General features: G+C 40.3%; 1 protein-coding gene and 1 long non-coding RNA gene across 2 annotated transcripts in view; both read left to right on the top strand.

The window, feature by feature from the left end:
* Positions 1-1,604, top strand: part of LOC105864568 (rho GTPase-activating protein 20-like) — a 57,884-nt gene extending 56,280 nt beyond the window's left edge. Inside the window, exons 16-17 of the mRNA XM_012752544.3 lie at positions 100-233; positions 664-1,604. The gene's annotated coding sequence lies outside the window, so the exon portion shown is untranslated. The remainder of the gene's footprint in view (positions 1-99; positions 234-663) is intronic.
* Positions 1,605-1,728: 124 nt separating this feature from the next.
* LOC142870647 (uncharacterized) lies at positions 1,729-13,266 on the top strand. The gene is made up of 4 exons (XR_012919012.1): positions 1,729-1,871; positions 3,892-4,057; positions 6,895-7,058; positions 9,051-13,266. It is a non-coding gene; the product is annotated as an uncharacterized LOC142870647 (long non-coding RNA).
* The last annotated feature ends 1,574 nt before the right edge of the window (positions 13,267-14,840 follow it).

Raw genomic sequence — 14,840 nt, 5'->3', positions numbered from 1 at the left:
CCACCCCACACTGGCACTTCTTCATTTTTGCTGCATTATTGTGTCTTCAATAATGTGTCTTCTTGTGCACTGGATTAACCCTCATCTTACTGTTCTCAGAGTTGCTAAAAAAGTGGGAGAAGTGCATCTCCATGGCTTCAAATGGAATTCTGTTACTTGTATACCATAAAGTGCTATAAAGAGAAGGACTTCTGGTCAGCTCCTGAGGCAGGTCTCTTACAGGCAAAGCAGAGGTACGTGTGCTGTGTCACTTCTAAATCCTGCCCATTGGGCTTAGACCTGGAAATAGGCCCTGGCTGTAAACAGGAAGAATGTGAATCATAGGAGAATTTAGGTTTGGGAACCCACAGAGTAGTGACTGTGCTGTGATTCTGTGTTAGAAAAGCTGGACTTGGCTTTGTCTTCACACAACCAGGGAAAAGAACTAGGTCCAAGCTGTCACTGTTGTGTGTTCCTGGCTTCTCTTTTTACTAAAAGGGTTTGATATCCAAAACACAATCCTAGGTTGATTCTGATTTCTTTAAAGTCTTCTCTGTTCCCCTCCAAATTTCTGCAAGGCATCCCTATATTCTCCAGTTACCATTTATTTTAGCTCCTTTCTGAATGTGTTAAAAAATTGATGCCTCTTCTGGATTTCACTTATATGTTTTGCTTTACCCACAGTGCCTCCGGAGAGCAAATCTACAATGAGAGCATCCAACGTGGGAACCTGTGATATGCATGCTAAACTCAAACTAAGGTGATGGCCAGTGACATTGCAGTGAGAGGATTGTGAAGGGGGTTTTCAAAGGCCTGTTCACAGGGGTCAAGGCCTGTTTTGTTTATTTCCTGCTCTCCAATGGCCCTGATGATTCATTCTAAATCAAGTTGATTTAGATGAATAAGTAACCAGTCAGAAATAATGTTTTCAATCATTCAATTTCCAAGTTTTCTTTTTTGGTTAAGAATATTGGTTATACCTTTACAAAAATAATTATCCAAGCTGAGAGATAGAATTATTAAAATCATTATTATATTTTCTTGTTAGTTCATGTAGGGTAAGAGGGAAAATAATAGAGTAACTGGCTCCATAAGGTAGAAAATATTTTCTCAACAGTATTTTTAGTTTCATCATTTTTCAAATGAGTTTTCAGTGTACACATTGTGGCTGGGGCTGGTAGCTGTTAGTAACCCCGACAGTAAGATTTATCTCCCCCTGGTAGCTTAGCAGCTACATTCTCAATAGACAGAAAATAGGCAGAGATACATTCTCTTTTGAGTTTCTTGACCAGGAATGGTGGAACCTTCTACGAAACCTCAGACAGCCTGTTCATCTGGAGAAGAAAAGGTAAGAAATACTACACCACAGACCATGCCCACAGACCCTCTGAGCCTGTGCACAAGGCTGAAAGAATCACCAATATTAACCCCTAGCTTATTATGATACTGAAATCTCCACCCTGGGAGGGGCTTATCTGCCATTTTTTGATTGTGGGACATATGTACTAGCATGATTTCTCACTGCACTTGCATGCCCTGCACTCCACCCCAAACATGCAGTGATGTTCACACCCCTCCTGCATTATTCATTTCTCCTCTAGGAAAAACATCTTGGTTGGGGAGGTTCATTTGAGACAGTTAATAACCCACTCAAGTTGACATGTCCATGTCCACTGAAATAAATCGGTTCCTCCTTAACAATCCTCACTATCTCACTAACTGGCTTTCTGTGTGGCAGGCAACATCAAACTGCCCCCCCGCCCCCCCCCCCCGTGGGTTCATCACCCACTCAGGAACTCATCTAGGATCCATTGCTCGTGGATTGGTGGACAAGGAGTGGAGAGAGACTTTAAAGCCTTCCTAGCAGCTGCCCAGCTGCGTTTCTGCCAGAGGTTGGTTTTGGTTTCTCTCACTAATTTATTTCCCTGTTGTCAGCCCCAAATGCATCCCTGATTGTCAGGGACGAATGGACCTTTGACTTTTGGATTTTGGCATTTGCATCTGGACAGGTGAGAGCTCTTTGAAGGTACTGCACATCAGAGAAACTCATCTCACCCTCTGGGGAGGTTCTCTGGAATTCCCATTTGGGTGGGGAACCTCAGCCATTTGCAAGAGTAGGACCTATAAAACTCCTCTCTCTCTCTGGGGAATTCCTCTGGAGTCTGGGCTAGAGGCCTCAACCGTTTGGCAGGGTAGAACTTGTGACTGTATTGGGCACTCCTTAGGCTTATTTGTTGGAACTGCAGTCCCTCTGGTTTTTATGTTTGTGTCTGTGGCATGAGAAATACGAATTCCATCCATAAATGTAAAGGTTGTGCACTAGGAATCCTCTATCCCTGCCGTTTGGGCTTTCATGCCATTTGGACCTAGACCAGGTTGTTTGTGGTAATGGTTTGAGATAAGATTCTTGAATACTTCTTCCCAGTCTCCCTATATAAATATTTGTTTGAAAGTACTGTATTTGCTTTGGATTTTGTTTTGTCTGATATGTTTTTCCTGGGCTTGTGTTTGCAACCTTCTCCATTTCTCTTTGTATTGAGTATTTATCTATATTAGTATGTGACATAAATGTATGAGAAAGTTTAAAGAGATGCCAGGTTTTCTAGGACTCCAGCTGGTCTCTACATACTATGTTCTGTTCTTGTGCACGTGTTTGAACTGATGGGCAAAATACATCAAGAAAATGTCAGAGCTCAGATGGTCGATCTGGCACTGTGGAGTTCAAATGCAAAGTTGGTTAAACTATCTATCATTTCCCTGCTGAAGCTGTGATTTCTAAGTTACAGGTGTTGAGATGGAGCTCACTGAACTATGTTATCACAAATTCAAGGCCAGCTGGGAACAGCCAGTTACTCATTTGAAACTGAAGGGAAAAAAGAGGTTAAAGAGGCCTTTTTAAAAACCTCAAACTGCCATGAAACCTGCTTTATGTAAATTTTAGTCAATAGTTTTCATGACATTGCCTCTTGGAGCACCTGAAGTTTGGCCATGTGAACAAGTCCCAACTTTGTCAAAAACAATTTGATCCAACCATCTGTTACAAACTGGTCTGAATATGGCAATGAGCCTATAAAGAAAATATGGTATATTTGTGTAATACTGGCTGGCCCCAGTACTCTCATGGGTCTGGGAAATACAGCCCCTTAATGGCTCATTGAGCTATAATCCTATTCTCCAGTTAGATAATTTTTGTCACTGTGTTGGGAAATGGGATGAAATCCCTCATGTACAGTCTTTTATGCTTCTGTATCAAAAGAAGCACATCCAATTAAATGTAAGATTCTAATACAGAGGACAGAAGCCTTCAGTATGGTTGAGGAAGAAGAATCCAGATTTAAGAACCCTGTCTTGCCATCAGAAGAAAATGCCCATGTTGAAGTAGACCTTTGGGCAGCTGTAGCAGTGGCTCCAGCTCTGGCTATGCTGGCTCATGCTCAAGCTGTGGCTGATTTGCTGATTGCAGCTTTGACCACAGTGGTGGCTCTGGCTGCAGCTCTGATTTCTTTTGAAGATCCCTCTCCTAACCCTCTTGGCCTATTTATGGCTCTGGCCCCTTTCTTCCTTACCCCACACCCCATTGGCTCCTCCAGCCATCTATCCTTCACTTCCTTCCTTCTCTGAGAATAGTCATGGGAAACATGGGGACATGGTCTCTCCTTCACACACCCAGCAAGGAACACAACTGGGTTGGGGTCTTTCCTCCTTCCCAGCAGGGCAATTTCCTTTGAGACAGGCCCCTATAGAAACAATAAATGAGAATGGACAACCAGCTCTATTAATATTGGTTTATAACCCATTTACCACTTCTGATTTGTACAATTAGAAACAAAATAACCCTGTATACAGGGATGATCCAACCTATAACTGATCTGTTTGAATCTATTTTCCCCACACATCACCCCACATGGGCAGCTGTCCAGAGTCTGCTTGACCAAGGAGCATTGAACTGTCCTGGAAAAGACTCAAGTAGAAGCTGACTGATTGCATGCAGAAGACCGAAATAACCATGTGAGAACCAGAGCTGATTTAGCCATCCCAACACCTAACCCCATCTGGAACCCAAACCATGGAGAGGAAGGTAACAGTCAACATTTTTGAAACTGCATCCTGGTTGGGCTCATGAAAGTGGTCCCTAAAACTAAAATCTCAAACAGGGCTCAGGAAATAAGACAGGAAACAGATGAAAATCCATCAGCCTTCCTAGAAAAAATAATGAAGGCATATCAGAAATATACTGATATAGACGCAAAAAGTCCTGATAATTCAAAGGTAACTGACATGACTTTTTTGGCTGGAATATGCCTGGCATTCAGTAAAATTTATGAAAGTTAGAAGGGGGTTCTGACTTTGCCCATCTCCCATTTGGTTGATATGGCTTATAAGGGATTTATAAACCATGAACAGACTAAAGAACAGCAAAAGAGGGACAGGGAAACTACTGTACAATTGATGGGGCTAAATGCAGAAGATATGGAATGATAGGGTCCCCAGGGCTCCCCAGAATCTGTGGGAATTACAACCAGTGATTAAGATCTCCTACCAGGAGCCCAGGGTAATCATAAAAGTGGGGAAAAAAAACCTGATTGATTTCCTAATTGATACATGGTACAACCTACTTAGTTTTAAAAGTTAAATTGGCTAAGATTACCAAAAACTCAGTGCTGGTGATTGGGGTATCTGGAAAACCCTCTCCAAATATTTTCTCCAGCCACTGGATTGTGCTATTGGGAAGTCATTCTTCACACACACTTTCTGCATATGCCTGAGTGCCCTCTTCCAGGCCTTCTCTCTAAATTACAGGTTCAAGTGACCTTTCAAAATAAACAAGTGCATATTGCAGTTTCCCAAGAACATGCCTGTGGCTTACAAGCAGCTCTGCTCACCTCCTTGGTTGTCCCTCAGAAGCTGTCCACTGAAGTCCTCACTCAAGTTGACCCTGAGGTCTGGGCTACCAGACAACCTGGAAGGACACATGTGGACCCTGCTTATATCAACATAAAACCAGGAATTTGTCCTCCTCAACACAAGCAGTAGCCATTAAAGCTTCAAGCTAGGAAGGGTCTTGAATTCTTAGCCTTGTTACTCCTTATAGCACTACTGTTTTGCTAGTTCAAAAACCAGGAGCTCAGGAATATTGGTTTATTCAGGATCTGAGGGCAATAAACCAAATATTGAAACATTCATCCTGTGGTACCTAATCCTTATATTATTCTCACCACTCCATCTGGAAATTTTGCTTGGTTTTTAGTGATAGACTTATAAGATGCCTTCTTTTGCACTGCCCTTGCTTCTGAACAGTCACAAGAACTCTTTGCTTTTGAATGAGAGGATTTAAGGACTAAAACCAAATGTCAGTACTGTTGGAATGTCCTCCCTCAGGGATTTAGAAATTCTCCAACTATCTGAAGAAATTCTAGCTAGAGATTTAAGAAAAATAATTTCAGAAAAGGGAGTAAGTTTGCAGTATATAGATGACATTTTTATTGCAAGTGAAACTGAAGCTGAATTAAGACAGCATGCTGTAACTGTATGGAATTTCTTAGCTGGCAAAAGATATAAAACATCCCAGAAAAGGCTCAAATCTCACTGCCCATTTTCATATACTTAGGATTTGAATTGTCTCCAGGGACACGAAACCTCCTCCGAGATCACAAGAAGGCTGCAAACTATGTAGCCGTCCCCACCACTCACAAGCAGCTGCCAGGATTCCTGGGTATGGCAGGATTTTGTCAGATTTGAATTCCTAGCTATGGCCTAATAGCCAGACCTCTATATGAAGCCTTAAAAGAAGAGGAAAAAGGAGCCCTTTACTTGGACAGGAGAATGTCAAAAGGATTGTGTTATAATTATTATTAAAGAAAAACTGATGACTGCCCCTGCACTGGGGCTTCCACATTTGCATAAGCCTTTGCATTTGTTCATCCAAGAAAGAGAAGGGGTTGGACTGCATGTATTAAGTTATATTTTGGGAGCTCATAAGTGACCTGTGGCAAAAAAATAGCCCACTTGTTTCAGAGCAATTGCCACTACTTGTAATATTTAAGAAGTGGAAAAGTTTACTCTTCGACAGCCAGTAACTGTTTATACTGCACATTATGTGCTGTCCCTAGTAGAACAGAAGGGGGGGCTATTGGTTGCTAACTGGCTTTTGGGGCAAGTATCAAGTACTCTGTTAGATAATCCTAATGTGACCTTAAAGACAATGTCCACCTTGACTCCTACCGACTTGCTGCCTATGGGCTCTCACTTCCCAGTTCAGGATTACATTCACATCATTGATCAAGTATAGTCTAGCCATCTAGATTTGACTGATAAACCGTTGTCAGACCTTGATGAGGAATTGTTCACATATGGGAATAGCCTCATGGAACACAGACAGCACAAGGCTGGATATGCTCTGGTTTCCAGCCAAAGGGACATGTTATAGCTTAACCTGCCAGAACTGAATGGACATCAGATGTCACAAAGGCCCTTTTAAAGGAAATTGTTCCTAGGTTTAGACTTCCATCAACTCTCCAAAGTGATAATGGAGCCAGCTTTGTTGCCAAATCCACCCAAGAAATATTAATAATTTTAGAAATCGATTGGAAATGGCATTCCTCATGGATACCTCAACTCAATCTTTGGGGAAAACTGAATGGATAAGTAGAACCTTAGAAAATACTCTCTCCAGAATTTTTCAAGAGACCAATTTAACTTGGGACAAAGTGTTATGCCTTGCCCTGTTGAGAATTCATGTGGCCCTAGAAGTAAGCTGGCATTTAGCCTCTTTGAAATTTTGTATGGGAGACCATTCGTAAGAGGTTCCAGTCAGGGATCACCCAATGACTTTCTATCCCCAGAGATTGAGTATCATTCCTATATAAATCAGTTTGGTAACACAGTAACTACTATTTCTGCATTTGCTTCCAAAAGGTTCCAGTTTTCAATAGACATGGCCCTTCCCTCCATTATGCCAGGAGACAAGTTGTTACTGAAAACCTGGAGAAACCAGCATCCTGAAGATCAACTACAGCCACAGTGGATCAGCCCATTTGAGGTGCTCCTGAAAACTCACTCAACAGTTAAACTCACAAGAGGTAAGCCATAGATTACTCACTTTCTGAAGGACTGGAGAAGCAGTGGACTTGTGAGCCCTTAGAGGACCTAAAATTACTCCCCCACAAAAGAGATAAGTAACATGAAATTATATACCCTATGCATCTTATTTGTTCCTTGGGGATTTTTGCTTGCCTGGCAAGACAATTCTTTAGTTAGAATTTCTCAAGCTATTGCCTCCTCTGCTAGCCTATCTGGCTGCTGGGTTTGTCATCCAAGTCCTTGGTCAGTACAAGATCATTCTGACCCTATAGTTCCTATATGCAATTTCACTAATATTCCCTCCTGCACATGGAATTCACAGAAGTCTGTCTCTTGGATTACCTGCAGAGTATGACTAATAACTCTACTCACAAGTCCCATGTTTCTTTCTTACCCAGCCCCTTATCAGACATTATGTACAAAGTGACAATAGGGTCCCATACTATCATAAATTTACTTTCTACTGGGCAATTGGTGTCTCTAGATAGACCACTGATTGTAAAAACTCAACTATTACAGTCTTTTTGTACCACCCTCTTTAGATTGTGTTATTAAGAAATGTTTCAACCCCTCAGACAAGGATCATGAAGCCCTTATCTGTACCATATAGTACATGAACAAAAGCTATATTCTCAAGACTTTGGGAAACTAGTAGCCTGTTATCTCTCAGAGATACAGGATCCCTTACACAGACCTTTGGTTTAAAAATTAACCCCGATGTTACCTAAAAATGGTAGTATAAACCTTGAAACAGGAACAGGTACTGTTTGTGTACCCCTTGGGTATATTTTTGTCTATAGAAATAATAAAGGAACTCCTTGGGATTATGACTGCTTAGACAGCTAGTCAATGGGGCATAACAACTAGGACTCCTCAGAACTCCCCTTTCAGTCCATAACATATCTGAAGTTACACATTGGACCAACTCCCTGAAATTGTTTTCACAGATAAGTAGGGGAATTTTAGATAGAGATTCTATCTGGGGAGCCCCAAGACCGTACCTCCCAGGGGGAATCCAGGATGGAGATGACTACCTCTTTAGGTATACTCTGTTGCCCTGGTGGGGAGTGACAGCTCCCCGACATGTGCTTTGTAACCTATCTATAACTTAAAAATGATTGCTAATAAAACTGCATTAGCAATAGCTGCTCAACAAAAATCTTTTAATTCTTTAGCTCAAGTAGTTCTTGATAATCACATTACTCTTCACTATATTTTAGCAGAACAAGGGGGTGTTTGTGTTATAGCTAATTCTTCATGTGACACTGATATAAATACCTCCACACAAGTGGCAACACATGCTGATAAAGTTAGAAAATAAGCTTTGTGGTTATAATGGATTAACAAAGATGATCTAAGATAAGGAGATTGGTTCTCAGAACTGTTCTCCTGGATTCCTCAGAATATTCACTCTATTCCTTCAAAGATCTAATATTTAGCCTTTCTTTCCTACTACTAATTTTCTTGATTTATCTCATTACATATATATTAATTAAATGTGGATTAAAGTGTCGTTTCAAAACAAGCAAAAACACTCAAGTAATGGTACTAGAGACCTATGTCTCATTCACCTATGTCTTAGGAACACTTTCAGCAACAGGCTGAAAACTTTCAATTCTCATGCCCCAACTACATCCTACTTCAGCAGAAAAGAGCAAGATTGATCAACACCCTGATTCTCCAAGGTTGAGGAATAAACAAAGAAAGGGGGGAGGGGAATTGTAACCAGCTCCATAAGGTAGAAAATGTTTTCTCAATAATACTTCTGGTTTCCTCATGTTTCAAATCAGTTTTCAGTGTTCACATTATGGCTGGGGCTGGCAGCTCTAAGTGACTTTGACAGTAAGATTTATCGCAGACCTGGTAGCTTAGAAGCTGTAGTCTCAAAATGTGTAGAAAAAAGACAGAGAACTCTCAGTAAGATTTGCTGACCAGAATTGTATAGCTTTCTGTTTCACTTATACATTCTCTTTCTCATTCTTCTTTCTCAGGAATTGTGGAACCTCCTATAAAGCCTGACACCACCTGTTTGTCCAGAGAACACAAGATAAGCAGTACTCTATCACAGACTGTTCCCAAAGACCCACTGATCCAAGCATGAGGCTACAAGAACCACCAATATTAACCCCCAGATCATTATAACATTAATGGGAGTGACCTATCTGCCATTCTTTGATCATGGGACATTTGTACCAGCATGATTTTTCACTGTACTTGTTTGCCTTGCACTCTACCCCAAATAAGCAATGATGCTCACACCTCTCATACATTATTCATTTCACCCGAGAAAAACCCTGTAACCATGTTGGTCAGGGAGGCAGATTTGAGGGGGAGGTTATGAATGAAGAAAATAAACAAGGAAACAATGGGCTTAAACAGAACTATAGAAAAAAATGGGTCTGAGAGACATTTACAGAAGATTCTACCAAAAAAACACTGAATATACATTTTTCTCATCAGGTCATAGAACATTCTCTAAGACTGGCCAAATCCTGGCAAGAAAACATCTCTCAACAAATTTAAAGAAATAGAAATTATACCATGTGTCTTCTCAGACCATAGTGGGATAAAATTAGAAATCAACTCCAACAGAAATACTCATCTCTACACAAAGCCATGAAAATTAACAAACTTTTGCTGAACCATTACTGGGTTAAGAAGGTAATTAACATGGAAATCAAAAGATTCTTTCAACTGATTAATAAAGGAGACACAAGTTATCAAAATCTATGGGACACAGATAAAGCAGTCCTGAGAGGAAAACTCATAGCCATAAATGCCTAAATCCAAAATACAGAAAGGTCACAAAACAACCATCTAATGAATTGTCTCAAAAAACTAAAAAAGGATGAGCAAACCAATCTCAAACCCAGCAGAAGAAAAGAAATAATGAAGATAAGAGCAGAACAAAATGAAATAAATCACTAACAAAAAACTATATGGAAGATTAATAATACAAAAAGTTGGTTCTTTGAAAAAATAAAATTGACACACTTCTTGCTAGATTAACCAGAAGCAGAAAAGAAAGGACTCTAATGAGCTCCATCAGAAATGAAAAAGGAGAAATTACAATTGATATCATGGAAACACAAAATATCATCTATGAATACTATAAAAACTTCTATGCACATAAACTGGAGAATGTGGAGAAAATGAACAAATTCTTAGAAACACACAGCCTCCATAGGCCCAATCAAGAAGAAATAGAATGCCTGAACAGATGAACATCAAGTCCCGAAATTGAAACAGCAATAAAAAAAACTTCCTAAAAAGAAAAGTCCTAGACCAGACAGTTTCACACCTGAATTTTACCAGACCTACAAGGAAGAACTGGTGCCTGTCCTGCAGAAATAATTCTACAACATCAAGAAGGAAGGAATCTTCCCCAACAAATTTTATGAAGTAAACATCACTCTGTTACCAAAATCATGAAAGGACACAGCAAAAAAAGAAAACTACAGACCAATAACCTTTATGAACATAGATGCAAAAATTCTCAACAAAATCCTAGCAAACCGAATTCAAGTGCTTATCAAAAATATAATCCATCACAACCAAGTGGGTTTCATCCCAGAGATACAAGGTTGGTTCAACATATGCAAATCTATAAATGTAATTCACCATATAAACAGAAGCAAAACCAGACCATATGATCTTATCAATAGATGTAGAAGAACCATTTGACAAAATTCAACATCCTTTTGTGATAAGAATGCCTAACAAAATAGGCATAGATGGGACTTACCTAAAAATGATACAAGCCATACATGACAAACCCACAACCAACATCATACTGAGTGGGGAAAAATTGAAAGCATTCCCACTTAGAACTGGTACCAGACAAAGTTGCCATTTATCACCGCTTCTATTCAACATAGTGCTAGAAGTCCTAGCCAGAGCAATCGGACAAGAGAAGGAATAAAGGACAATAGATGGGGGCAGAAGAGGTCAAACTATGGCTCATTGCTGACTATGTGATCTTATATCTAGAAAACCCCGAAGATTCTTCCATGAGACTACTGGAATTGATAAAAAAAAAAAAAGTTCAGAAAAGTCTCAGGTTACAAAATCAATGTACAGAAATTAGTAGCATTCCTATACGCCAACAACAAACAGAGAACCAAATCAAAGACCCAATACCCTTCACAATAGCAACAAAGAAAGTAAAATACCTAGGAACACATTTAACTAAGGAGGTAAAAGTCCTCTACAGGGAGAACTATGAAACACCGAGGAAGGAAATAGCAGAGAATGTAAACAGGCAGAAAACCATACCATGCTTATGGGTGGCAGAATCAACATTATTAAAATGTTTATACTACTCAAAGTGATCTACAGATTCAGTGCAATCCCTATTAAAATACCAACATCATTGACAGATCTAGAAAAATAATTCTACACTTCATATGGAACCAAGGAACACCCTGTATAGCAAAAGCAATCTTAAGCAAAAGGAACAAATTGGGAGGCATCGATTTACCAGACTTCAAGCTATACTACAAGGCTATAGTTACTAAAATAGCATTGAAATGGCACAAGAACAGAGACATAGACCAATGGAACAGAACTGACAACCCAGTTATAAAACCATCCTCATATAGCCATCTAATCTTTGACAAATCAGACAAACACATACACTGGGGAAAAGAATCCTTATTCAATAAATGGTGCTGAGAAAACTGGATAGCCACATGTAGAAGACTGAAACAGGATCCACACCTTTCACCTCTCACAAAAACCAGTTCATAAACCTAATGCGTGAAACTGTAAGAATTCTAGAAGAAAATGTTGGAAAAAATGTTGTAGACATTGGCTTAAGCAAAGAATTTATAAAGAAGATCCCAAAGACAAACACAGCAACAATAAAAATAAACAGATGGGACCTGATCAAATTAAAAAACTTCTGCACAGCCAAGGAAACTATCACAATAGCAAACAGACAACCTACAGAATGGGAGAAAATATTCACATGTTACACTCTGATAAAGGGCTGATAACTAGAATCTACATAAAACTCAGGAAAATCAACAAGAAAAAATCAAACAACCCTATCAAAAAGTGGGCAAAGGACATAAATAGAAACTTTGCAAAAGAAGATAGACCAATGGCCAACAGACATGAAAAAATGCTCAACCTGTCTAATCGTCAGAGAAATCCAAATAAAACCATCATGAAATATCACTTATCTCAAGTCAGAATGACCTCTATCAGAAAGTCCCAAATGATAAATGTTGACGTGGATGCAGAGATATGGGAACACTCATATACTGCTGGTGGGACTGCAAACTGGTACAACCTCTGTGGAAAGCAATATGGAGATACTTCTAAGAGATACAAGTAGAACTACCATTTGATCCAGCAATCCCCTTACTAGGCATCTACCCAAAAGAACAAAAGACATTCTATTAAAAAGACATCTTCACTAGAATGTTTATAGCAGCACATTTCACAACTGCAAAGATGTGGAAACCACCCAGGTGCCCATCATTACATGAGCGGATTAATGAAGTGTGGTATATGTATACCATGGAGTTCTACTCAGCCGCAGAAAAACAATGGTGATACAGCACCTCTTGTATTATCCTGGATAGAGCTGGAACCCATTCTACTAAGTAAAGTATCCTAAGAATGGAGAAACAAGCATCACATGTACTTACCATCAAATTGGTATTAACTGGTCAACACTTAAGTGCACATATAAGTAATAACATGCATCGAGTGTCAGTAGGAGTGGGGAGGAGGTAACAGGTACATACACACGTAATGGGTGTGGTGAGCACCCTCTGGGGGATGGACACACTTGAAGCTCTGAATCGGGTGAGGGAAGGGCAGTATATGGAACCTAAACGTTTGTACCCCCGTAATATGTTGAAATAAAACAAAAACAAAAAAAAACAACAAACAAACAAGAACAAGATGAGCATATGCAGGTTCCAAAAGGAAAACAGCTGGGGCCATCTCAAGAGAATACTTGGATGCTGGTGTGGGAAGAAGGGTGTCGTGATGTGTAGGGGGTAAGATTGCAATGCCAAATTTCTTTTAAAAGTAGCACTGTACAAGGAATAGGCTGTGGGGGCTCATGGTGTTGATTTTCAATGTATTTATGTATGTGAAATTAGCCAGTGATAATGAAAAAGAATTTGTTCTCATTTTCTTGCAGATAATAAGAAAACACTATGAACTCTAAAAACCAAGTAATTTTATAAAAGCCATTCTCTCTATTTCAAGGTTTCCTTAGTTTTTTACTGCTTTGTGTGATTTACTTATATTCTTTCTCACATATTTTCTATATTTTCATTTCTTTTTTCCCCTTGTTTTCGCTATTTTTTCCCTCCCTTTTTTCTTTCCCTGTCCCTTTCCAGAAAGAAGTGAGAACCAATGTGTCATTGGTTCGTCCCCTTCTCCAGCCTCTCACTGTCTCCTTGTTCTCCCCCCATCTCCCCCTTGGTGCCTTTGCTGCTCTCACCAAATATGCCACGGGGTCCTGGTGTCATCTCCTCTCTCCTGTGGAGGGAAGGCAAGGCGGGAGCAAGCCCTGGTGCGGTTGGTTGTCTGGGAGTGGGCTGGAGAAAGCGGCAAACGTGTCGGCTGAGAAGAGTCTCTGAGAGCCAGAGAGAGGGGCGGAGGCACCAAGCCACACCTAGTTGTTGCTGGAAGGCTCCCAGTTCCCTTGATGCCACGAGAACTTTCATTTTTGATACAATGTGTAAGTTAAGGCTCAATGTGGAGTCACCCAAACATTTTCTACCCAGTTATGAATGTACACCTTTTATCTCCGGCTCCAGGGTGGGCTGGAACCGAAACCGGCGCCCTGGGCTTGGCTCCTGCGTGGGAGGCACACTCCGCTGGAGGCGCAGCCAGCAATACCCACTGAGACGCGCCTTGGAGTTGGGAATGGGTGGACAGACATCCGCCCTCCTACATGGGGTTATTTTCTGAGAAAAAAGATGTTAACATCCCGGGAAAGAGAGTACAGGATTCTGCCTAAGAGACTTAGTTGGTGGGACCCTGACCTCCCATGGCAGGGCTTTCATCTCAAGTCTGAGGGAAGAATTGCGGCCTTCGGCGCCGGCAGCCTGGCCAGGGAGTCCCCAGGTCACCGCGGGAGCCAGGAGAAGACTCCCTGTTAACAACCTGCCCCTCCCCTACTGCCTTCTCTCTTCACCATTCATTAATTTATTAATATTAAGTACAAATATTATGCTAGGCTCGGAGAGACAAGACATATGTAACATTATCATATATTATGTGTTATTTAAAGCAAATATATGATTATATAATACAATTATTATAGAAACAACATTAAAATTCTTGTTCTGATATTATTTACCTGTTGGAGCAGTCACTTATCCCATTTGTGTATCAATCCCCTTATTAAATTATTTCATTATTCCACAGATACCAGCTGAGATGGTACTACAAGCTGGACACAGAGCCGTAACACTGAACCTGACAGGCACAGCTGTGACCTCCTTCATGAAGTTTCTGGTCTAGCAAGGAAGATTGGTGTTTTAGAAAGAACCAAAAATAACATTATTTATTTATTTCAAGTGAATCTTTTTGAGATAATTGTAGATTCATATGCAGTTGAAAAAAATCATACAGAGATCCCCAGTGTCACCAATGGTGACATCTTGCAGACCTATAGGACACTGATCTTGATAAAGTAAAATATAGCATATTTCCATCATCATAAGGATTATTTTATAGCTACACCTATTTCCTTCTCAGCCCAAACCCCTCCTTACCCCCTGGCTACCACTTATTTATTCTCCAGTTCT

The sequence above is a fragment of the Microcebus murinus genome, chromosome 4, assembly GCF_040939455.1.
Source record: "Microcebus murinus isolate Inina chromosome 4, M.murinus_Inina_mat1.0, whole genome shotgun sequence".
Taxonomy (NCBI): domain Eukaryota; kingdom Metazoa; phylum Chordata; class Mammalia; order Primates; family Cheirogaleidae; genus Microcebus; species Microcebus murinus.
The sequence above is the reverse complement of the archived record's forward strand: the minus strand, read 5'-3'. Positions and strand labels throughout refer to the sequence as shown.